This window comes from Mastomys coucha, unplaced genomic scaffold, assembly GCF_008632895.1.
Source record: "Mastomys coucha isolate ucsf_1 unplaced genomic scaffold, UCSF_Mcou_1 pScaffold12, whole genome shotgun sequence".
NCBI lineage: Eukaryota > Metazoa > Chordata > Mammalia > Rodentia > Muridae > Mastomys > Mastomys coucha.
Window position 1 is genome coordinate 93,902,835 of NW_022196894.1, and position 24,965 is coordinate 93,927,799.

Sequence of the window (24,965 nt, forward strand, 5' to 3'; positions counted from 1 at the left end):
TACATGGCTATGGGACTTTTATTGCTTTATTTCTTTTGCCAGCTGTTTCTAAAGTACAAAGCAAAGTTGCTTCATGAAGTATCTGTGGCTGAAGCCAGCTTCCTGGGTGAGGAGTGAGTGTGGCTCTCTGACCTCTCTAACAACCAGGACTACACCTAACTGGACTGATACAGGTAACTTGATAATCTTAGAATGGAAAACCCACACTGGCTGCTCTGCTCAGTATGCCAGAGAAGCTCCTTGGGACTTGCTAACTAGCTAGTCTAGTCTAAAGAGCAGGTCCTGGATCTCAATGAGAGACCCTGTCTCAAAAGCACAAAGTGGAAGTGTTAGCATTCTGTCTAAACTCCACCCCACAGTTACCTGGCAACAGTCAGGTAGGCCTGGTCCACTATAAAAGGGGCTGCTTGCCCCCTCCTCCCTCTTGACTCTTGCTCTCTTGTTCTCTCTCACTCTTTCTCTCTCTCTTTTTCTCTTCCTCTCTCTCTCTCTTTCTCTCTTCCTCTCTCTCTCTCTCTTTCTCTCTCTTTCTCTTCCCTTCCCCCCTCTCCATGTGGTCATGGCTGGCCTCTACTTCTCTACTCTCTCCCTCTCTCTGCCTTTCTCTGCCTCTACTACCCTCTTAATTCTCCTCCCCATGCCCTGAATAAACTCTATTCTATGCTATACAGTTGTGTGGCTGGTCCCTCAGGGGGAAGGGAAGACTTGGCAGGGGCCTGCTGAGACACCCCCTTCCCTCATACATCACCACACCCACAGAACATATCTTATATCTCTTTATCTTTTTATAAACACATCAGGAAGCATCTGAGGAATGTCGCTTAAGATTGTTCTATTGCCTCCACATGCATATGAGCACATGTACACCCAATGGAACACTCCCTCAAAAGAACACATATATACAAACACATGTTCACAGACACACAGACACAGAGACACAGACAGGCAAACATACACACACACACACACACACACACACACACACACACACTTGTACACATAAAAGTAAAGCACAGAAAGCTAGACCATACACAACTTATTACCCTAAATTTCCTTGGCAGGTGCCATTTCCCAAGAGGCCCCAGAATGTAGACCACCCAGTTCCAGAGTGTCCTCTTGGCAGACTGCACCAAGAGCAGCCACCCCACCTACAGAACCTTCCAGAGAACTAGAGTGCTTTCAAGACCCAAGATCTTAACAGAAAATCACAAAACAAAAACAAATAGAACTTGGTTTTTGGCTAAGCCCAGAGAGCCTTTGTTGAGACAGATCAAAGCTCTTAGGCTGCTTCTGCTAATCAGGGACTGTGTTTATCGGATGTCCCCAATTGAATCAAAAAGGTACAAGAGTACTCCTTCAGCATTTCACAGGTTGATGTCAAAACACTGATGTCAAGGGTGGCCTTGAGCTTCTAAAATGACTTGGCTGCTTCTGGTGGGAACAGAGAGGAGACACAAAAAGCTCTTCTGTAATAATGTCACAAACTGAGCTTCCTGGATGCTCATCGCTGGAATCTGAGCAAGATGAGAGTGGTGGTCCATATACTCATTTTCTACAGTAGGATGGGGATGCTGGGCAAAGAAGGTTCAATGCCCTGGAGGTGCTGAGCATCTTAAGCCTAGAGCTGTGGGAGAAAACCTAGGCTTCCTTCTTCAGCCCACCATGCTGTTAAACACCCTGCAATGGGAGCATGTGAACTGTTTGAGGTTTGCTTTCCTTCCCTGGCTTAGAGATTCGGGGTCTATGGGTGAAGTTAGACTTACCAGGTATCACTTGGCAAGTCTTTCTTTTCCTTCTAACTCTGAGTCACAAAGTTCTATCCCCATATCGGGTCCTACAAGCCCTCTTGTAAACAAGTGAGGAGGGGGGTGGGAGGAGAGCAAATAGGGTCAAAATGATGGACAGTGGATGCCACTGTGGTAACTACAGTGTGGAGCAGGGATTTGCTGGCTCAAGAAGCCAGCCATACAGGGGCTGCTTCTCAAACACAAAAGCCAAGAGACCCCTCTCTACAAGCCCAACAAATCTGCCTCCCTTTCCACTCCACCCCCTGGTCCTTGTACAACTTTCGCCTTAGTCCCTGGCTCTCTGTCATACTCTGATTCTCTAATGTCACGCTATCTTAGTCAGGGTTTCTATTCCTGCACAAACATCATGACCATGAAGCAAGTTGGGGAGGAAAGGGTTTATTCAGCTTACACTTCCACACTGCTGTTCATCACCAAAGGAACTCAGGACTGGAACTCAAGCAGGTCAGGAAGCAGAAACTGATGCAGAGGCCATGCAGAGATGTTTCTTACTGGCTTGCTTCCCCTGGCTTGCTCAGACTGCTCTCTTATAGAACCCAAGACTTCCAGCCCAGGGATGGCACCACCCACAAAGGGCCCTACCCCCTTGATCACTAATTGAGAAAATGCCCCACAGCTGGACCTCATGGAGGCACTTCCCCAACTGAAGCTCCCTTTTCTGTGATAACTCCAGTCTGTGTCAAGTTGACACACAAAACCAGTCAATACACACCCTCTTGCCTTTCTTCTCCTCTTTCAAATACACTCGTTATTCTCAAACCTTCACATGGAAAATACCATGCATTTCTCCCTTCCTGAGTTTACTCTCTCTTTCCTTCTCCCTCTCCTAGAGGATCAACACCAAGCTGGCCTTACAGAGCATGGGGAATGGAGGGGGCTGGGGAAGCCCTGCAGATGGACAGAAAATGTTAGAAGACCCTGCTGTTAAGGTAGCAGCCCACCATGCCTGGGTAGTTCTCTGAGCTCGGCTCACATTCTCAGCGGGGCCTCCCTTCTTCTGCCTAACCTTATTTAGGGAGGGTCTCTAACCTTATCCAGAGGATAACTGCACAGAGCTTCCTGCAAGTCCTGCATGATTTAGCATGTAAGCTCCACTCAGCCATATGATAATGAGGTACTGTGTTATGACCAATCTGTTGTGTTTTATAAAAAGATAAGGGCAGAGAGAATATGTTTGGTAGATGTGGTCAGGTGTAGGGGGAGGGGGTGCCTCTGAAGACTCATGCTAAGGGACCCTGAGGGACCAGCCACACAATGGTATAGTATAGAATAGAGTTTATTCAGGGCACGGGGGAGGGGAGTTGAGAGGGTAGTAGAGGCAGAGAAAGAGAGAGAGAGAGAGAGAGAGAGAGAGAAAGAGAGAGAGAGAGAAGAGAGACAGAGAGAGAGACACACACAGTGTGTGTATGTGTAGAGGAGTAGAGGCTGGCCATAAGGGAGAAGCACAATGGAGAAGGGAGGGTGAGGGGAATGGGAAGAGGGGGTAAGAATGGAGAGGACAGAGGGAGAGCAAAGCAAGAGAGAGAGGAGGGGCAAGCAGCCCCTTTTATAGTGAGTCAGGCACACCTGGCATTGCCAGGTAACTGTGGGGCAGAGCCTAGACAAAATGCCAACACGATCTGCCCTTCATGCTGATAACATCACCAAACCCTATCTGCCCTACCCTTGGAGTAATCAAGCGAACTGTCTCACTGAAGCTCCTCCACCACACTCATGGCCATCCAAACCCCCGCTTGCTGCTTTAGGAGCTTATTCTAAACCTTTCCACTGAAGTTTGGTCATGGTGCACTTGGCATGTGGTCCCTGCTGCAAGTGAACACTTGACTGAGGGTGTGTGTGTTTTAGACGCCATTAGATTGCTACACGTAACAGGTGTGTAAACTGGGGTTTGTTTAAGTGTATTTGGAGAACCTTGCTTCAAGGAGCTGCTTCTTGATCAGAGAGTTGGGTAGTTTCAAGCATTTGCAAGGAGTCCCATTCTTTACCTCTTCTGTGATAGGGAATCCCTGAGTAGATTTACCTACTTGTCATTAGTGAACCCACCGCTACCCTGTTACTGATCACAGGACTTCATGGACTCAGCTGCATATCTGCCCCTGTGCCATGGAGTCACTGGAGTGAGCTTGCTCTGTGTGAAGGTACTGAGGCCCGTGGTGGCTTCCCCTTGGCTCAGGGCTGTTTGTGGTGGTATGGACCTGGGATTGATCACTCATGGCACAGGGGATGAGAAAAGACAAGCTCCTTCCCCTCGCCCATCCCAGGGGACAAGAAGTTGTGTGACTCTTACACACAAAGGAAGACTGTTGATGACCTTCAGGGCTCCAGGTGGACCCAGGTGCATCCTGACAATAAAGCATGACAGGGCTTCTTTGTGGAAGAAACTCATGGCATGCAACAGCTCTACTCAGAATAAGCAACATGGCTGTAGCCACCAGAGACGCCTTCCATGGGTGCCTGCTCAGTGCTTCAGCTGGTAACTAGACAGGGTAAACCCAGATCAGCACAGTGCTGCTTGAGGAGATTGACTTGAAATGGCAGTCCTGGCTTTTTAAAGGTTCTGTTTCCCCTCATAGATGCTTCTCCACTGCATCACGCCATCCTCCCTTCATGATTTTCATGTTTAACTTTATATATTCAGACATTTTGGTCACACATATGTCTGTGTAGGACACATGTGCAATGCGTGTGGAGGCCAGAAGAGGGTGTCCCTGCGACTGGAGCTACATATGGCTATAAGTCATCTTGTGGGTGCTGGGAATCCAACCCAAGTCCTATGGAAGAACAGCCAATGCAATTAACTACTAAGCCACCACTCAAGGCCACCTTAGTGCTTTCTGAAATCAAGAGGAAACTTCACAGGATACAAACACCACCTCCCCCCAAATCCCTCCCTGCCCCCAAGTGCGCAGAGGAACCAACCAGAAGATGGGTCCCTCCAGCCAAGGGTCTGCCTAGCCCGCGGGCTTCAGAGCTACCTCTGGATCTGAGTGGGGCTCCAGGCACTTTATTATTTTGCCTTTGCTTCTGGCACTTCTTAAAACAAACCTCAAAGATGAAAAAAAAACTCCTGTCTGAAATGCATTCCTTTTAGAATCCAAGAAATGACTCACGGAGGCTGGGCTGGCATTTATGTCCCCGTTAAGATGATTAGCTGCAGAAATCCTATTTTTGAAATGTAGACTTTGTACCCTACATAATCTTCTAGAACAAAATAGAAGAAAAAATAATTCTACAGGGAGATGGGGAAAGGATGACATTCCTGTTTACATATGTGGTGTTATTTAAGTACACTCTACTTACCACTTATTTTACACCTCACTCTTTAACACAGGATTAAAGAGATTAAAAGATTATTCATTTGGTAAAGTTGCTCACAATGTTCTTTAGAAAACATCTCATCTGTGTGTGAACTAAAGGAAGAAGTTTGGTCTGGGTGATGAATGAACAAGCAGATGTAGATATTCTGTATCCCAGAGAGAAACAAGACTCCCAGCACCTGGTGCGTGAGGCCCCAACACTCAGTGTGTGCACAGATCTTGAGAAAGTTAGAAGTGAAACAAGCCAGCTACAAAATAACAGGTGCTGTGGGGGACACTCCTAAGAGCTCTCTGGTACTATGTGACGGTAGAATGGGGGTATGAGGCTGGGACAGGGGGCTGTCATTTACTGAGGAGATTTAGTTAGGGGCCATGAGAGTGTTTGGAGCTATATGGTGGAGATGGTGTACCTCTGTGCATATGTGCTCGATGCCTTTGAAGTGAACCCCTAAACATAGTTGTAATGGAGAATTTTATGATATGCAGATTTTACCACAATAAACATTGTTTTCTCTAGGAGCAGATGTTGAGAAATATTAGTGGCCTGGGGCTTCTTTCTGCTTCTTTTTCATCTTGGCAATGCTTGACTGTTTTTGTTTTTTTGTTTTTGGGGTTTTTTTTTTCCAGAAATGACCAAGTGACTCATTCTTCAAAGCCAACTGTTAGCCATGCCTACCGCACTTTATCACACCAGTGCAGGTTCAAAGGGGCAAAGTGATTTTCTGATGGCCCATACAATAGACAATTGGCAGGAGACAGGTACCACTGTCCTCCCCTGGGCTGGGGAGGACCTCAACTGTAGGAGCCTGATGGCTCTGAGGAGCATGTTAAGTTATTGTAGTCATTTCCCAAGTTTAGACACCACCCCTTTGTTCTGGTGTGCTAAGCCTCTCATTGTCAAAGCAATATAGTCTCAGGTGGGCCATAAAAGCCAGCCCTAGTCTAAACCCACACAGTTAACTGTGTGGGAAGTCCCGGTTTCTAAAAAGGTTTTATTTGTGTGATAACTCCTACATAGCCAATGTTGCTCACAATAAGACTTTATGAGTGCCTGCTCAAGAACAATGACAGCCCTCAACTCCAGCCTGAGAGGAGTGCTCTCTTGTCAGAGACTTTAATAGAAAATAAAGCAACCAGAGTAAAGATGGCTGAGCTCACCTGACATGACTAAAGCCGGAACATATATTCTCATCCTGTATGCATTTTTGTGCTTCCCATGTAGGATGCATCTTATGTTTCAGAATTCCGTGTGAATGGCTGTAGAGAACGTGGAAAGCAACCACAGTATTCCCAAAATAACCCGTGATGTCTATCAGAACCTTTTAAGCACAATGTGTCCAGAACATAAGGTTTTTCTCTTTACAATTCACCATGGATTTTGGTAAAGTAGGGGTTGTGGAGCAATGCCTCATCAAACATAGACCAAATTATCAGGTAAGTTTATAAACAAGATGTGTGCATTTTATATATGAGCAGGGGCTATCCCATCTCCACTGGAGTGGTGCGCATAGAGGGATGTCAACTCAGGCATACTGGCGTGACCATTCTTCATTGCTCATCCTCCAAGTATATGTTCCCTGGAACAAAAGAGGCCAGAAAATGGATATCCCCGTTGCTAGTCTGCAGGAGGTTGCATCAGGAAGACCTCTTTTCCTAGGACCAGCCCCCCTCCATCTTCTATAACTTACTAGGGGCCTAGTGCTCACTTGGGTTGAATAACTTCCACTGTGCTCTGATGAGCTCACACCTCACCTCTTTGTACTGTACACTGCAGAGGAAAGGACAAAGTTTTACTGGAGATCCTCAGAGAAACCCCAGGAACACCCTTCCCAATGGAGTTTACATCTTGTGGTCAAGGAAGGCAAGCAGAATTGAAGTTCTGCACAAAAATAGGGATGGTGAACTCTGGGGGGAAACCAGTTGCCCGTGTGGGTGGCCATTGCTCTGCTGTAGAGGGCCTCTGGTGCCATCAAGTTCCCAGCCTTTGGGAACATCCCTGACTGTAAAGAGACATGAGCTGCTAGTTCATATCTCTACTCTCCCTCCTTCTTCACCTTCTAATTCTGTTGTTAGAGGATGATCCTGAAAGGTCAAGTACAAGGGCCTGAGGCAGGTAGCTCTGAGGTATCCCAGAAGCAGTGGCTTGCAGGATTACGTAGCTCTCCTCAAGCCCAGCATTGTGTTGGAGGTGTGAAGATGGTGTCCCTTTGCCCCAGAGATACTGTGTGTTTTCATCTGGAACCTAAGGGTAGACCCTGAATAGTGAAGGTCTGAAGTTCACAACCACCTGGGAAATGTTGAGAATCCCACCTGTGAGGCTAATGTTCACCTTGCAAGTGTCATCCCTCCATCTACCTTATGTATCAAGAGATGTTGTCCCATGTCACTGGCAGACTACAGAGTAAGGAAGCAAAGCCCAGGCACCAGAATGTCTCTTTACTCAGCTTTTTCTATTCCTCTGTGACCTTTTCCTTATCTGCAGTTGTCTGGGACCAGCTGTAGCCAGGAATGTTACATGGAATATTCTATAGATACTTCATAAATTTTAAATTGTGTGGTTTTCTGAATAGGGTGTAAAGACTTGTAGCATCCTGCTATAACCCATCCTAGGCACAAGCATCCCTTTATCTTCTGTGTTCACACTATATTTTCTACCTGCCTGTTAGTCACTTATAACCAGTTATCAGTTCAACAAACATCAGTGCTAGCCTCAGATTCATGCATCTACCTCCGTATTCTTAGAGTATTCCGACACTACATGGGCAGGGGCGGGGGGAAGGGGCGTTGTATCTCATTACAACATTCCCAAATGGGAATAATCTTGCCCAGTGGACATGGGCAATTTCAAATGACATTATTGATTATTACTGAGAAGAAATGCCACTAGCATTTAACAGAAGGGCAGGGAAGCTGTTGGCACCATATGTACACCACACATCCTCAATGGACCGTGGTCCCAATCCAAGGCAGCAATAGATGGAAAAGAAGAATCTTGAACTTAAAAAGAAAGGGTAATGGGAAGGATTTCATTCCAGAAAAAGGGGGAGGGAACAGGAAAGATGTCTTCGTGGATAAAGACCAGAGTTTAGGTCCCCAGAACACACACGGAGTCGGGTGTGACAGCATTCATGTGAATCCCACTGTTCCTGCAGTGGGATAGATGGATAAAGACAGGCCCCAGCTACAGGCCAGCTAGCCTGGCATGCACATCAGTGAACAAGAGACCCTGGCTCAAAACACCATGCCATATGGGTGCCTACATTCAAGGACACACAAAAAGATCCACAATGAAGCTGGCCTTGTTCCTTTCAAAATCAAGACACCTTCCCTTTGGTTACTCACTGGAAACAAGTGAGTCTCTTGTTTCAGTCAACAGATGAGTTATGGGTCCCTGTGGCTGGCTGGGGCTGACACATCACAGACAGTGAAGTGTCATCTGCTGTGTGTCTGGAAGAGACTCCTTGGAGCTAACAGAGTAAACATACAAATAGCCCTCATCCCTGGGGACACCAGAGCTTCTAGAAGCTAGAACATTGTAGAAAGGTCCACCTCATGGCTTGTGAGTGGCCCCAAGGCTCAAAAACTGCAGGGATACTCTGGAATTACGAATTCACTTTTGAACTCTGCCCCCCCGCCCCCGTAGACATTCCCAAATTTCACTTTAAAATATCCTTAGGAGTTCAGTGGTAGACTGAACACCTAGCAAGTGGGAGACCTTTGGGATAGATTGGAGATTCAATCCCCAAATACTTTAAAAGTGAATTTAAAACCCTAAAATATGTCACTGAAGCCATTGCAGAGTTGTTATGAGACTCCATATTCTAAAGGCCTTCCCTCTAGTGCCGCAGAACAAGGCTGTATTTGGAGTTAAGACATTTATTTAGTGAGGTGATCCAGTCAGAATGAGGTAAGAGCACTGATTCAGCACAACTGGTGTCATCTTAAGAAGAGATCAGGAACCAAATATGCTCAGAGGGTTGACCATGAAATTTCCAAAGCTCCCTCATCCATGTTGGCTACCCTGTGGCTAACACATTGGCTACCTTTCTTACAGGGGTGGTTTACTGAGCCCAACCCAACAGCATCTAGTCAGTGAGTGTCTGTCAGAAAATGTGGCACCCAGAACCCTTGAGGCACTCCAAGTGCTCACTAACCGTAAGACCAGCAGGGCCCTGTACCTTACTAAGCTTGTCTTTCTCCAGCAAGAAGGCAAGACTGCAGAACACCAGACTTCTGCCACTGTTGTTTTTCTGGTTTGTTGAGGCAAGAATTAATGAAGACCCTCATGATGGTTGGTTTTGACTGTCAACTTGCCATACTCTAAGGTCCCCTGAGAAGAGAGTCTCATTGAGGAGTTGTCTAGTCTTGTTTGGCCTATGGGCAAGTCTATGGGAGGGTGTGTTGCTTGCCTTACTTGATGTGGAAAGATCCAGCCCACAGTGGGTAGTGTCATTCCCTGGGCTTGGGTCATGGACTGTATAAGAGTAGAGAGAGCTAGCTGAGCACTAACCCTATGTTAATTTTCTCTCTGCTCTTTATGTAATATATGCTACTATATGGATGCTCTTGGTCCTAGCTGGGCCAAGTTCCTTCTTTTGATGGATGATAAACCTGAAATGGTGAGCCAAATAGATTCTCCCTCTGCTTTGCTGTATTTTACCAAGGTGTTTATCACAACACAGCAACCACACAAGGCAACCTTCTTCCTCCTACTTCAGTAGGATTGTGTATGGGGGGGAGGAGTGATTTTGAGACTGAGAGAAACATAATGGGATGGTGGGAAATCCAAGAGGAAATGAAAGAATTTCCTAATCACTGTTGAATTGAGATAAATGTCTGGCTGGGATTAGGTATCATCAGCCATTCTAGAAGAAATATTTTCTTTCAAACGCCAAACTTTGTACATGTTTGAGGTTAAGAAAAATCATCCTCAAGACAATCATGGTTAGGGGCAAACAGGAGAGATCCCACCAAACCAGGAATAAGCCAAGCCAGGGCCACAGTCTGCTTACTAGTGTTTAGGTCTGCAGTAGGTCTCCCCAGACACTTCCCATCACACATGTGTGCATGTGTGTTCTTTGTGTGTGTGCGCCTGTGTGAGTATGTGTACATGTATGTATATGTATGCAGGTATGTATGTATACATGTATGTATATGGGTGTGTACATGTGTGTTTGTGTGTGCGTGTTCATGTGCATGTTCATGTGAGTGTGCATGTGTGTAGGTCAGAGGCCAATGCTAGATATCTTCCTTCTCAGTTCTACTCACTGAAGCTGTCCTTTTCAGTCAGACTGCCCTGTGAGCAAGTCCTCAGAAACCTCGGGCCTTCACATCCCCTACACTTTAGTCACAGGACATGCTCTGTTACACCCAACTTTGTTTCGTGTGTTGGAATTAAACTGAGGTCCTCATGGTTGTAGTGCAAGCACCTTAACCAACTGAGTCCTCTCCCTGGCTCTGCCTGCACATTCTGAGGAGTTATACAGTTCCTGAGGGGAGAAGTGGTCCTTGAGGGGTAACACATCCTATCCAACAAGGTTGTACTGTACAGTATTAGTGCTTTTCTCCAGGGAGAAATACAATAGAACATAAATTGGTTGTGTTTCCTAGAGAGTCTTTGTGTTATGCAGCTCCCCGTTTCTGTAAAAGATGCTCTATGGTATGCCAGCTTCTAGAACAAAGAAGATTTATTTCGGCCTATGTTCCAAAGGTGTCAGATCAGGACAGAGAGTAAAGCAGCACATCCTGGAAAGGGTGGCAGAGTAAAGCCAGAAAGCTCACACCTGGAACATGGAGAGGAGAGGAAGGGGCTGGTGTCCTCTCTCCTCTCTCAGCTTTGTGCCATCGTTAAAGATGTGACCTTTTAGCGTCTTACCACTTCCTGCCTCCACCTCACCATAATGAACTCTTATCCTTTTGGAACCATAATCTAGAATAAATTCTTCCTTAAGTTACCTTTGGTCATAATGCTTTATCACAGCAACATAAAGTCACTAGCTCATGAGGACCCTAACATCACCCTAAAGGGCAGTCTCTCCTATAATGAACAAACCAGGCAAAGGAGGAGCCCATGATTCCCAGGGGAGTGGCAAGTCTCCTGAGGCAGACGTATGGGAACTGTCATGGTAGCTCGGTGGTAAAAGCTGTGGTCAAACTCTCTGATCTCATCAGAGTCTGGTAAGTGTCTGTTGTCAGCTGGTGATTAACTTCTACCCCTCCTTGAAGAAGAGGTGGAAACGCTTTCACAAACCCATGCCCTGCCTATAGACAGAGACATGGAGGTCAGACAAAGAGTGTATGTTTCTTCTCAGTTGCTCACAGTAATCCTGATGGCGTGGTTTGGGGATGGGAAATTCTGCCACCCATCCTAGGAATCCCCAACGATACAGATATATTTGTCAGCTATTAGTAGAGCGCAATGCCTGAGAGTGAGCTTAAAGGAGAAGCACTCACTTTGGCTCACAGCTTTGAAGACTTGTGTTCAGCTAGCTCATTGCTTAAGGCCTGCAGTGAGCACATTGGAGGAAACGGTTAACCTTGTGGAGGTTGTGAAGCAAAGTGAGAGGAAGTGACTGGAATCCCACAGTCTCCTTCAAGGTCATATGAACTCAGTGTACTAAGACCTCCACCACGCCCCATCCCTAAAGACCTACCACCTCCCAATAGCATCACACACAGGAAACTAAGCCTTCCACACACAAGTGCCTGGGGAGCACTCTCAAAACACACTGTCACTGGGAGGCTCTCTGCCACCTGGTCCTCAGTTTAATAAGTGTCAAGACTCTTTTGCTGTAAAATGCAGTATATTCATGGGATCCAGGTATGGGAACCTGGGCTGGTTAGGACAATGAGGGATAGGAGGGCCTCAAGGAGAATTCTAGAGCTGGAGCCCGTCACTGTCAGCCTGGAGGGCAACAGCATCAGTAGCAGACAGAGCAATAAGCCAGGGTCTCAGCCTCGCTGGCATGTTAGGAGTGCTCATTGGGAGTGCTCCACAACACTGAGTGCTGATGAGTGCTCCATCAGACCCCAACTGCAAAGCCTGCTCTGCATGCTTCCCAAGGGATTTATTTTTATTGTTGAGTAAATCCTTGGATTAACATGTTAAAGGTATATGGTGTAAGTGGTGTTCCAGATAAGAAAAGTTCCTGAACTGGCCACCAGGCAACAAGCAAGCAGTGTACATGCTTGCAAAAAACCCAGGCAATCGTGCCACAGACCAGACCCCATCTCCTGCATAGGTTTGCATCACTCTGAAGGGAGATTATGTGCCTTCAGCAGCCACGTAGGGGAGTACTGCATTGAATCTGTGCACCCAGGGTATAGTTTATATTAGCTCTTTTCCCACCCCCACCCAGAAGATTCCTTCCCCCCTAAAAGCATGCTTTTAAAGAAATTGCCCCCAAACAGCCACCACGAACTCGAATACTAACAAAACACATCATTAAGCATGTATACGACTTCCTTCCAGGACATTCTGTCCAGATGCGGGAGTCATTGAGAGCATTTATTTACAGGCCACCCTCCTCACTACCCTAGTCCACCCCTCACTTTATTAAATTGCCTGCAGGCAAAGAAATCAAAGTCTCCTGCGCAGAGAAGCTAATTAATCAATAGCCCGTTCTGAAAGCAGAGCCGTGATTGTAAGGCATTGCTTTGTTATACCCCATTCTGCTTTTACTTTCATCGTTGTGGTGACAAAACCAAGTTAAGGAAGGGAGGAAGAGTCTATTCTGGCTCTGTGCCTTGAAGGTACAAGTCGTCAGGGCGAGAGTGTTAGGCAGCCAGGGAAGCAGGTTGCTGAAGCTCCTTTTTATCCAGTTCAAAACCACAGCTGGTGAGATGGTGACACCAATATCTAGGGAGTGTCTTCCCTCAGTTAAACCACCCTCATTATCTGTTCACAGTGTGCCCTGAGGCATTTCTCCTAGGTGATACCAAATCAAGACTGACCACAACTTCCAAAGGTCCAAGTGGATTGCTCCAGAGAGAAGTCTACTGCTCCACACTATTGTTTGCCACTCTAAGGAACAAATACCTCCTAGCGGGCACAAGCCTATCCCTCCCTGCCACCATTCCTATGATGGCTTTTGGAGCACCTAGTTCAGGGTACTGTGTCTTCTGACAGATAGAAGTTACCTGTGTTTGTGTGGTTCCATTTGTAAATACTTCCAAGGAAGTCAAATGGGCCCTAATCCAATGATAGCTATGTTGTCAAAAAGAGGAAAAATTCAAGCACAAGCAGGTACAGAATTGAGATTCCCTACAAGTCTTGGGACACCAAAGCTATTTAGCAACTGCCAGAAACTGGAATGGTAAGGAAGGATTCTCCTGGGACAAGGAACCAACTGGTTTGAGGAGCCAATTAACCCCCACAACTGTAATGATGAATCTCAACAATCCTAAATCAGTGAGTCTGAACTTCATACAGTGGCCCCAAGAAACTCAGTTTAGGGCCTGAAATGTCCCCTTGATAAACCTCATCTTCAAAGCCAATTAATATTACTATTTGTGTGTGCTGGGGTGTCATACATGTGCAGGTACATGTGTGTGGCCACCCATGTCAACCTTGAGTGTTACTCCTCGAGTCATCACGTTGTATTTTGTGTGTTGGACATTTGCAATACAGTCTGTGCAGCCCTCGCTGGCCTAGAATTTGCTAGGCAAACCAGGCTAGCCTTGAACTCACAGAGACCCACCCACATCTGTCTCCTGAGTTACAGACATGGGTTACAGACATGCATGTCTGGGTTACAGACATGCACCATCATATCTGGCTTACCTTGGATTTTGAGAAAGGGTTTCTTACTGGCCTGGTACTTACCTGTGACCTGAGAGACCTTCCTTTCTCTCTCCCAAGTTCTAGGACTACAACATGTGCCTCCATGTCTCCCTTTTTAGTATGGGTTCTAGGATAGAATTAGGGTCTTTGTGCTTTCAAAGCAAGCTGAGCTATGTCTGTAGCCCAACATTTTTATTTTTAACAAGCCCCTCCTTTTCTCCTGCCTCCTGAGGTTTTCATCTCAGTCTGATTTAAGATATAAATTTAAGGAGTATGTGGTGGTTTGAATAGGAATGGCCCCTCGGACTCATACATTTGAATGCTTGGTCACTAGGAAATGGCACTACTTGACAGAAATTAGGAGGTCTGGCCAGTTGGAGGAAGTGTGTTACCAGGGTGGGTTTGAGGGTTTCAAAAGCTCAAGCCAGGCCTTTCTCTTCCGGCTGTCTTCAAATTCAGATGTAAAACTCTCAGTTACCATGTCTGCCTGTGTGCCAACAATGTACCCCACCATGAAGATAATGAAACTAAACCTCAAAACTGTAAGCATCCCCTATTAAATGTTTTCTTTTATAAGAGCTACTGTAGTCATGGTGTCTTCATCAGCAAGAGGACATTGATTAAGACAGAAGTACAAAGACCCTTTTAGGATTTTACTGACTCCAGCAAGTCATATCCCACCCCAGTTACACACACACACACACACACACACACACACACACACACACACACAGATGTTGCCATGGTAACCTTTATTGCAACTTGACTGTATTTAGAATCACCATAGATACCTCTCAGCACATCTGTGAGGGATTTTTCTCAAACGGGTTTGTTTATTGTGGTAGGAAGGCCAAGCCACATTTAGGGCAGGACCATACCACGGACTTGGGTCTCAGGCTCTGGTTCCTGAGTGTAGATGCACTATGGCTTCAGGATCCCAGTGCCATGACCTCCTCACCATGATGGACTGTATCCCCTCAATCTGTCAGCCAAAAGCAGCCCTTAATTTGTTTCTTATCAGGTATTTGGTCCTAGAGCAATAGAAGGAACTAATCCGTATTATTTCTAAAGCTGAGCTCTAGTTGTGTCTCCTGATTGCTCTAACACTCAATCAGGGCTCACAGAAGTTAAGACTTACCTATAACACTTTCCCCTGAGAAGACTCCACCCCTAAGCATGAGGCAACTGGGCAAGTGTTTCTTCCCAGGGACACATCCTTGTGGGAAGCAGTGAGTTTACAAATCCAGGTTCCCCTGGGTTTAGTTATAACCCCTATAGGGCTGAGACATTGGCCCAACTCAGTCTGAAAGTAGCTGTGTGTATTCAGGCAGGGCTCTGCATTTAGAGAGAATCCTGGGCATTTACACACACACCCATACACACACACACATACACACACACACACGGACACAGACACACACACACATGCATATACATACACAGACATACACATTCATATACACACACTAACACACATACACAACTGTACTGGGTTGTCAGGCTCTACATACTTACACACACATATACACATATGCACACACAGACATTTACATACACATACACATACACACCACATACACACACCACACCCACACACATTAACATACATGCACAACTACACTGGGTTGTCATGCTCTACACACACGCACACTTCACATTATATAGTCAAGCTCTCACAACCACCATCATTATGAAGTGGGGGAGGGGCATTTCCAACTTACCCCATTGCACAGATGGGTGTACTAGAGGCTCTGAGGGGAAGATAGCAGCTCAGGGGTAGCAGAGCTGAGATTGTCACCCCACTCTCATGCCACCCCAAAAGGGAAGTTGTGCATGCACTGTGCAATGTTGATCCTAAAGCCACCTCAGAAGACCATGTGTTTCTGTTCATTTGAAAGGCTTTGGTCTTTCTGGCTACCTCAAGAGCAGAGAGGTGGTGGAAAGCTACTGTGGCAGAAACATATTCACATAGTGTAACACCAAATGCACACTCATGTCCCTCGCTATGAAGCAGGAAATGCAGAAGGAAGGGAAGGGACTGTGGCAGCCTGGTCAGTGTGCACGCACAAAGGTAGACACAGGTGTTCACTAAGGTTCAAGATCTGATGCAAGGAGCGTGGGCAGCCCTGTGGAGCCATGCCTGTGGAGTCCTGCAAGGAGCGTGGCAGCCCCGTGGAGCCATGCCTGTGGAGTCCTGCAAGGAGCATGGCAGCACTATGGAGCCTCCTCTGCCTTGCAGGTGCAGACAAACTGCACAAGCAGCCTGTAAGGAACTGAGCTCTGCAGATTAGGACTTGGGGGATTAAGGTGTTGCTTTACTTGATTTTGGAGAAAGGCTCAGAGGGAGAGACCCAATCAGCCCAGAGCTGACAACAAAGCTGTCAAAGAAAAATAGCTTTAAAGCAAAACAGCAACAGCAATCTGGCCGCCCGCCCGCCTGCCTGCCTGCCTGTCTCATTCAGTTTTGTCCTCCCTGCCTTCCTCACACGCTGACTCTCTTTGCCTGTGTATCTAGCTCTCCTTTTGCTGGTATCTCTGGTTTTGTCTCACATAGATGATGTCCCTGGGGGTGGGGGAGAGTGGACAACCTGTGACCATTGCTGGTTCTTTCTTACACTTTGGACCATTTGAAATTTTTTTATTAGATATTTTCTTTATTTACATTTCAAATGAAATCTCCATTCTCAGTTTCCCCTCTGGAAAACAAAACAAAACAAAACAAAAAAACCTGCTCCCCCACCCCCACCCCCTGCTCACCAACCCACCCTCTCCAGCTTCCTGGCCCTGGCATTCCCCTACACTGGGGCATAGAGCCTTCACAGGACCAAGGGCCTCTCCTCCCATTGATGACCAACTAGGTCATCCTCTGCTATACATATGCTTCTGGAGCCATGAGTCCCACCATGCATACTCTTTGGTTGGTGGTTTACTCCCTGGGAGCTCTGAGGGTACTAGTTAGTTTATATTCTTGTTTGTCCTAAGGGGTTGCAAACCTTTCAGCTCCTTGGGTCCTTTCTCTAACTCCTTCATTGGGGACCCTGTGCTCAGTCCAATGGCTGTGAGCCTCTGCTTCTGTATTAGTCAGGTACTGTCAGAGCCTCTCAGGAGACAGCTATAGCAGGCTCCTGTCAGCCAGCACTTGCTGGCATCCACAATAGTGTCTGGGTTTGATGATTGAATATGGGAAGGATTCCCAGGTGGAGCTTTCTCTGGATTGCCCTTCCTTCAGTCTCTGCTCCATAGTTTGTCTCTGCAACTCCTTCCATGGGTATTTTGTTCCTCCTTCTAAAAAGGAACAAAGTATCCACACTTTGGTCTTCCTTCTTCTTGAGTTTCTTGTGGTTTGTGGATTTTATTTTGGGTATTCCAAGCTTCTGGATTCCATTCCTATCTCCTTGTACAAAGCTCAAGTCCAAGTAGATCAAGGACCTCCACATAAAACCAGATACACTGAAACTAATAGAAAAGAAAGTGAAGAGCCTCGAGTACATGGGCACAGGGGAAAATTTCCTGAACAGAACACCAATAGCTTATGCTCTTGGATCAAGAATTGACAAATGGGACCTCATAAAATTACAAAGCTTCTGTAAGGCAAAAGACACTGTCAATAGGACAAAAACGGCAACCAACAGATTGAGAAAAGATCTTCACCAATCCTATATCCGATAGAGGGCTAATATCCAATATATACAAAGAACTCAAGAAGTTAGACTCTAGAGAATTAAATAACCCTATTAAAAATGGGGTATAGAGCTAAACAAAGAATTCTCAACTGAGGAATACCAAATGGCTGAGAAGCACCTAAAGAAATGTTCAACATCCTTAGTTATCAGGAAAATGCAAATCAAAACAACCCTGAGATTCCACCTCACACCAGTCAAAATGGCTAAGATCAAAAACTCAGGTGACAGCAGATGCTGGAGAGGTTGTAGAGAAAGAGGAACATTACTTCATTGCTGGTGGAACTGCAAGCTGGTACAACTACTCTGGAAATCAATTTGGCGGTTCCTCAGGAAAATGGACATAGTACTATCAGAGGACCCATCTATACCACTTCTGGGCATATACCCAGAAGATGCTCCAACATGTAATAAGGACACATGCTCCACTATGTTCATAGCAGCCTTATTTATAATAGCCAGGAACTGGAAACAACCCAGATATCCCTCAACAGAGGAATGGATACAGAAAATGTGGTACATCTACATAATGGAGTACTACTCAGCTATTAAAAACAATGAATTTATGAAATTCTTAGGGAAATGGATGGATCTGGAGAATATCATCCTGAGTGAGGTAACCTAATCTCAAAAGGACCATTTGAAATTTATGTCCAAGTAGCACTTGATGAGATTCTAAGGAAAGAGCCAGAAAATTGCCTACTTCGTCTTCTGAGAGGATGAGAATCCCTTTTTCCTCCAGGGCACATGAATTTAATGTGAATAATAATGTCATCTGTTACTCTTGGGGCTGCTGTAACAAATGTCTCAGGCTGGGAGCCTGTTGTCTTAGTCAGGGTTTCTACTCCTGCACAAACATCGTGACCAAGAAGCAAGTGTTGGAGGAAAGGGTTTACTCAGCTTACACTTCCACACTGCTGTTCCTCACCAAAGGAAGCTGATAGTGAGGCCATGGAGAGATGTTCCTTACTGGCTTGCTTCCCCTGGCTTGCTCAGCCTGCTCTCTTATAGAACCCAAGACTCCAGCCCAGGGATGGCACCACCCACAATGGGCCCTTCCCACTTGATTACTAATTGAGAAAATGCCTCACTGCTGGATCTCATGGAGGCATTTCCTCACCTGAAGCTCCTTTCTCTGTGGTAACTCCAGCTTGTGTCAAGTTAACACACAAAACCAGCCAGTACACTTGTAAATAACGGAAATGTATCTTTCCATTCTGGAGGCTGGAAATCTGAGACAGGTTCCCTGGGGGATTCCGAATCTGCTTGGGACCCACTTCCTGATAGATACACTTTCTCAGCTTGAGCTCATGCTGGAGAGGAACAAGTGGCCTCTCTTATAGGGGATCGAATTTCATTCCTCAGTGACTCTCCTTAGTGATCTACTTACCTCCCAGAGGTCTGACCTCTCCTTACCATCAGTGTGGACACAAGGCTTTCAACACCAGCAATGGGTAGAGAAGGGGCATATATTGAGACCATTTGCAAAACCATCCATTGCTGGACATGTCTGGGGAGAATACCGACTAAACTGAAGAATCTGGCACTGAGAAGACAATTCATCTTCCCAACCCTTACCCTAGAGGACAGGGAGCTGTAGTGGGGCAGAGCAATGGGCGTGGGCGGAACACACTGGTGAAGGCGCTCTGGGGACCCAAGTGGGGAAAAGATTACACTTTCATTTCCAACAGCACCTGACTGACTCAGTTACCCTCATGGCACATGCAGGTGATGGTGCCAAGGACATGCTTGTGGTCCTGTGGCCTGGACAGCAACAGTATCCATCCCTGTGTCCATGTGCTCCTACATCACACTGTCTCTTCTTAAGGTCAAGCATCGATACTCAATTGTTCTCTCCATTTTGACCTGTTATGAGCCGCTGCTAACCACTGCCCTCACAAAGAGAAACTTCTCCTCTGAGAGCCACACCAGTCTACACGATAAAGATGAGTATTCAGATGGGGATCCACGTAGACGCCAGGAGCTCTCTGAAGCATGCTATGCCCTCTCTAGCCCAAGGGTCTTGGCCAGGTGCCCAGAACTATGCATGGCTTTCTACTGTGGAAAGGACCTTAAACCCCACCAGAAAGCAATTGGCTATTCCCAAAATATTAGTGGGCACAGTAACCACTAGCTTCCGAGTGATCCTGGCTTTGAAAACTGTAGCTCAACTTGCATAGTTTCCTTTCAAGCCTCTTTCTTGCCCTTGAACAACCTTTTTTTCTGAAATGCAGCTTTCACATGTAAGTGGTTAAGAAACCCAGGAAGTAAGACCTAATATCACGATGTCCACAATTGTCCACATTTCTACTCTACGTTTCTGGTCACTGGCACCTCATTAATACAAATGCAAGAGAGACTCTGCCAGTTTGCTTGTATAATCCCTCTCAATATGGGTTTGCTGGGTGGGTCTACAAACTTAAAAGCAAGACACTGTCTCAGCCTAGAGGCAGGGGGAGCAGGAGACATCCCAAGAATGAAAAGCATTCACAGGCCGCTCTGGCTTTGACAAGTGGAGGCCATGAGCAAGGACCAGACTGGCAAGAGGCTTCGGGGTAAAGCCAGGAAACAGATGGCAAGAACATGGGGCCTCAGTCCACAACCCTGGGAACTGCACTCTGTTAACAACCAGAAAAACTTAGAAACTAATTTCCTCCAAACCTCCTGGCAGGAGCTCAGCTGGTCAGCTCCACAGTTTCAGTTCATGAGACCCAAAGCAGAGACCCCGCTGAGTTGTGCTGTCCAGCCAAGGCACAGGCCTGTGAGAAAATGGGTATCGTGGGAAGTGATCCAGTGCCTTGCCTTATCCCGTGGTTCTAGCATATGGCTCTGAGAGCCTGTGTAGCCTACCCAGCCTGTGTAGCTCCTCCCGAAAGCTTTCCACCTTATTCCTCCAACAGAATGGCCTCTGCGCTCGATGAGAACACCCTAACACCCACCCCCTTGCCTCGGGCACATGGATGCCCATGCCTGGACCCCGGCACCATGTCTTCCCTCAGCAATCTGGGGAGAGTAAGACCAGTTGTCATTACGGACCACTCAGCCCTGAGTTCTCACTGTCTGCTGTGTGCACACCTACTGCCTGTCCCATTGAACCAGGGGTTCTTAAATGACAATGATATTACTCTTGTCTACCCCTAAGGACAATGGGCAATACCTGTGACATTGTTGACACAGCCCAGGGACCGTGCTAGCATCTCGGAGTAAAGATGAAGGATTGTATGGCATGGCTGCAACTGTCTGCTCACACTAAAGCATAGCACAACTCTTAAACCATTAATTCCATGAGAACGGGGATTTCTTTGGCACTACTGTGTGCTGGTGACTGGAACAAAGCCTGACACATAGTGGGTGCTGCCTGAGTATGTCTCAGAGGTAAATGCAGGAGTGATGCAGTTTGTGACCGAGGGTATAGCTGTCTGTCTGTCCATCCAACTGACTTCTCAGTTATTACTTGTTATCTGAACTTCCTCTACCAGAACACTGGAGCCTATGTCAGCTTCTCTTTTTTACTTACCCTTTCGGGTCCAAAGTCATCCTCACCATCAGCATGGGCTCCTGGACCCTCCCCTCCCATCTCCCTCAGTCTCCTTCCAGCTTCACCTGACTCTTACCCACATTCCAGAGCTCCAAGCTGAATGGAAGTTATGCGCTATTCTCTCAGAGGGTGATGAGGGCTCATGCTTTATTTATTCGGGCCTGTCTTGTGAAGTAAGTGAATGGAACAGCCTGCAGTCACCACAAATAAACCCAGACTGGCTGGAAGCATGCTGAGCTGTGAACCACAGGGAGAAGACAGAAGACATGAAAGGGATGGTTCTCAGAGAAGACTTCCTCCCAGAACCTAATGTTCTGGAAAAATCTTCCTAATTAGTCATTAATTGGTACATTATCAGCACCATGTGCCAAGAATTAAGTGGGTAATTCCTATGATTCCAAGAGAACAGAGTAACGCGTCCCCTCAGCAGCCAGACAAGGAGAAATAGCTCTCCCTTGCTCCCTCTCTGCTGCAGCCTGAGACTGCCACGGCCTCCATCCACCCGTCCCGTGGTTCTCTGGGACTTACCTACCTGGCACAGCCCACCTTGCAGGCTGATTTTCTCTCCAGGCCTCTGGATACTCTCATGTTGAGAACAAGTGTTACCTCTTAGAGGAGGCTATATTGTCTCAGCCTATGGCTCCCATTTGGCCACTTTGTGTTTGATACCTCTTGGCCATTCACATAGAACACCACAGGTAATTTTAGCAGCCTCAGTTGGTTCTGTAACAAACTTTATTTTAAACAACTATGATTCATCTCTTAATCATAGTTTTATTGTACTGTCATTACCAAGAAATCCTAGAGTTTATTCTCCACTAAAAATAATAAGGGATCTTCAAAGTTCAATCCTCTGTATTGATAAGAACTTTCTATATTATCAATATGGCTATAAGTAAGGGATTGTTGGTGGAGAAGAAAGGATGGGGAAAGAGGAGGTGAGACTATGGAATCAAAAGCTGTGTGTGTGTGTGCATTCATGTGTGTGCATATGTGCATGCATTTATGAGTGTGCATACACACAAGTGTATGTGTGTGTGTGACTATTTGTGTGTGTGGTGTGTATGTATGTGTATGTGGTATGTGTGCATGTGTGTGTACACATACATATGTGTGCATGTGTGTGCATGTATGTATGTATGTGTATGTGTGTACCTGTATGCCAGCATGTGTGTGTATGTGTGTGCATGTGCAAATGGGTGTGGATATACATGTGTATGCATGTATAGAGGCCAGAGGTTTCTTCCTTAATCACTCTCCCTTATGTTTTGAGGTAGGTCGCTAACTGCCCTGTAACTTGTTGGTTTGGCTAAACTAGCTGGCCAGTAGGCCCTAGGATCCTTCTCTCTCCATGACCCAGAGCTGACCTTTCAGCCGTGTTCCATACCTGGCGTTACATGGATGCTAAGGATCTGAACTCAGTTCTCCGTGCTTGCGTGGCGAGCACTTCACCCACTATGCTATCTCCTTTCCCCTTAGAAGTCTCAGGCATGCAGGCCAGTTCTCCAAACAGCTGGCTGAGTCAGTAAAAGCCAACAGGCTCATGTATCTTAAAGTTTGCTTCCCCCATTGATGCACTATTTGGGGGAAGTTACGCCTTGATGGAGGAAGTGCATCACTATGGGTGGGCTTTGAGGGCTTGTCGCCTTACCCACTTCCTGTGCTCACTCCTGGGCTTCTCTGTGTAGCTGTGATGTGATTATCTCTGGACATCCTGCAGTGGCTGTCTGCTGTCTTCCTTGCCATTATGGACATTATGTCTACTGGAACCATAAACAAAACAAAACAACAACAAAACCTCTTAAATTGATTTTAGTCACACTGCCTTATTATAGCAACAAAAAGTAACTAACTCCATGGCTCAGGCTTTCCAGGGTCATTTCTTTTTCTTCAAGGGAATATTCTAGAACATCTGGGGCTCATTGTCTTCAGTGTAAAGAATGATTGACAAGGGGTTGGGGCTGTGTGTGGGGGAGTCAGAGACAGGTGTAGCAAGCATTCCTGCAGGCACATATGAAGAGGCCATATCTTACCAGGAGACAATCTAATACCAGGTATTGCTACAGGTCTCTTACATCTGGTGATATCCAGGCATGGGAGAGAAGAAGCAGAGACTGGGTACAAAGGGTTGTGGGAAGTACATTTGAATCAGAGAGATCTGGAGCCTCTTAGAGCTGGGGAAGGAACTTTTCCTGCTCCTTGCTTTTTCTCTACCTCAGAGACCAAACAGGTTGAGGAGTAGCAAACATGGCTCAGCTCTTCAGAGGTCAGCTTCTAGACCAGCAGCTCTCAACCTATGGGCCAGGACCCCTTTGGGGGTCATGTGGGCTTGTGTATAAGAGGCTTTCAGGAAGATCTCTGGCCCAGCCGTGTGCGAGAGTTCCAGTGAAGGGAAGTGAGCACAGGCAGAGAGGAGAAGTAGCTTCTGTCACCTCTGCCGCCACAGCTGGCTCCACTTCCATCTCTGCCACAGTTGGCTTCACCTCTGTCTCTGCAGTGCTTTCCAGGTCACTCAGTTACTCTACACTGCAGGTCCGGCTGGGCTGATGAGAGGCCGACTAGCCAGTGAGGAGTGCGGTGTAGCTTCAGGCCACGTTTCAGGAGAGTAGACCTCTCCCCAAGTGTTACAGATCTTAGAACAAAAGGCTCAGACAACGGAGTAGTCCTCACACACCTTTAATTCCCTGAATAGGATTTATATACAGTTTTGGGGGTGACTCAGCATTCGACAGCAGGTACTTCTCACTGTGGTGATGCTGAGACTCTTTGATACAGTTCCTCACATTGTGACCTCTAGCCATGAAATTATTTTGTTGCTACTTCATAAAGGTAATTTTGCTACTGTTATAAATCACAATGTAAATGTATCACATGCAGGATATCTGGTATGTGACCCTGTGGGGTGGTAGTCTGTGCAATCAACCTGGTCCCAGTCGAGCAAGAGGTCTGAAACTCCAGAGAGTTCCTTTGAAAAGAGGAACCATCAACCTGAGCATCAATGTTGAGCCCCACTGTTGAACGTCCTCACTCCATCCAGAGTTCTGGTTGACCTCAGAACAGAATTCAGCTCCTACTCTTCACTACAAAGAAAGAATCTAAGTTGTAAGATTCCTGAATCTTACCAAAAGAAGCACTGGCTGACTTGCATCTCTACCCCCATGGGAAACCTAATTCAAGGCCTCAGGTACTCTATCTGTGTTCAAGGGAGTAGTATTCACTGACCAAGTATAGGTAATAATAGTCCCTCCCCCTCCCTCCTCCCTCTTCCCCCTTATCCCCATTGTGTAGGGGGTACACACAGATACCCTCAAAAACAAGAAAAGGAGTCAGATCCCCTAGAGCAGGAGTTACGGCAAGTTTGTGAGCTGCCTTGTGGATGCTGGGAATTGAGTCTGAATCTTCTCCAAGAGGAGCCAGTGTTTTTAGCTACTGAGCCATCTCTCCACCACTCTAGATCTTTAATTTTTAAATACACATTATTTCTTTCTTGAGAACTTTCCATGTACTGGCAACTCCTTTGTTTTATGTGCCACAGAATTGTTTTTAAATAGCAGAACTGTCTTATATTTGTTACAAAAATTCGATGACCATGGGAGGGGGGGAGAGAGAAAAGGGTTGGGGGGGGTAAAACTGCAAATAATCAGAACTTGGAGATACTGGAATTTTAAAGAAGGTCCTTTTAATTGTAATGAATATTATTGGCGATATCTGATCAACACTTCCTTTCTCAGAAACAGCATGACTTGGACATTCCTAGGACCTCAGCCATACTTGTTTGGTTTCCTCGTAAATCTTCAAGCTCATCCCCAGAGATAACAACCCTGTGTGTGAGCATTTCTA

General features: G+C 46.3%; 1 long non-coding RNA gene across 1 annotated transcript; it reads left to right on the forward strand.

The window, feature by feature from the left end:
- On the forward strand, positions 1-24,965 carry LOC116086626. Its single transcript, XR_004117015.1, has 3 exons — positions 1-173; positions 24,003-24,309; positions 24,857-24,965. It is a non-coding gene; the product is annotated as an uncharacterized LOC116086626 (long non-coding RNA).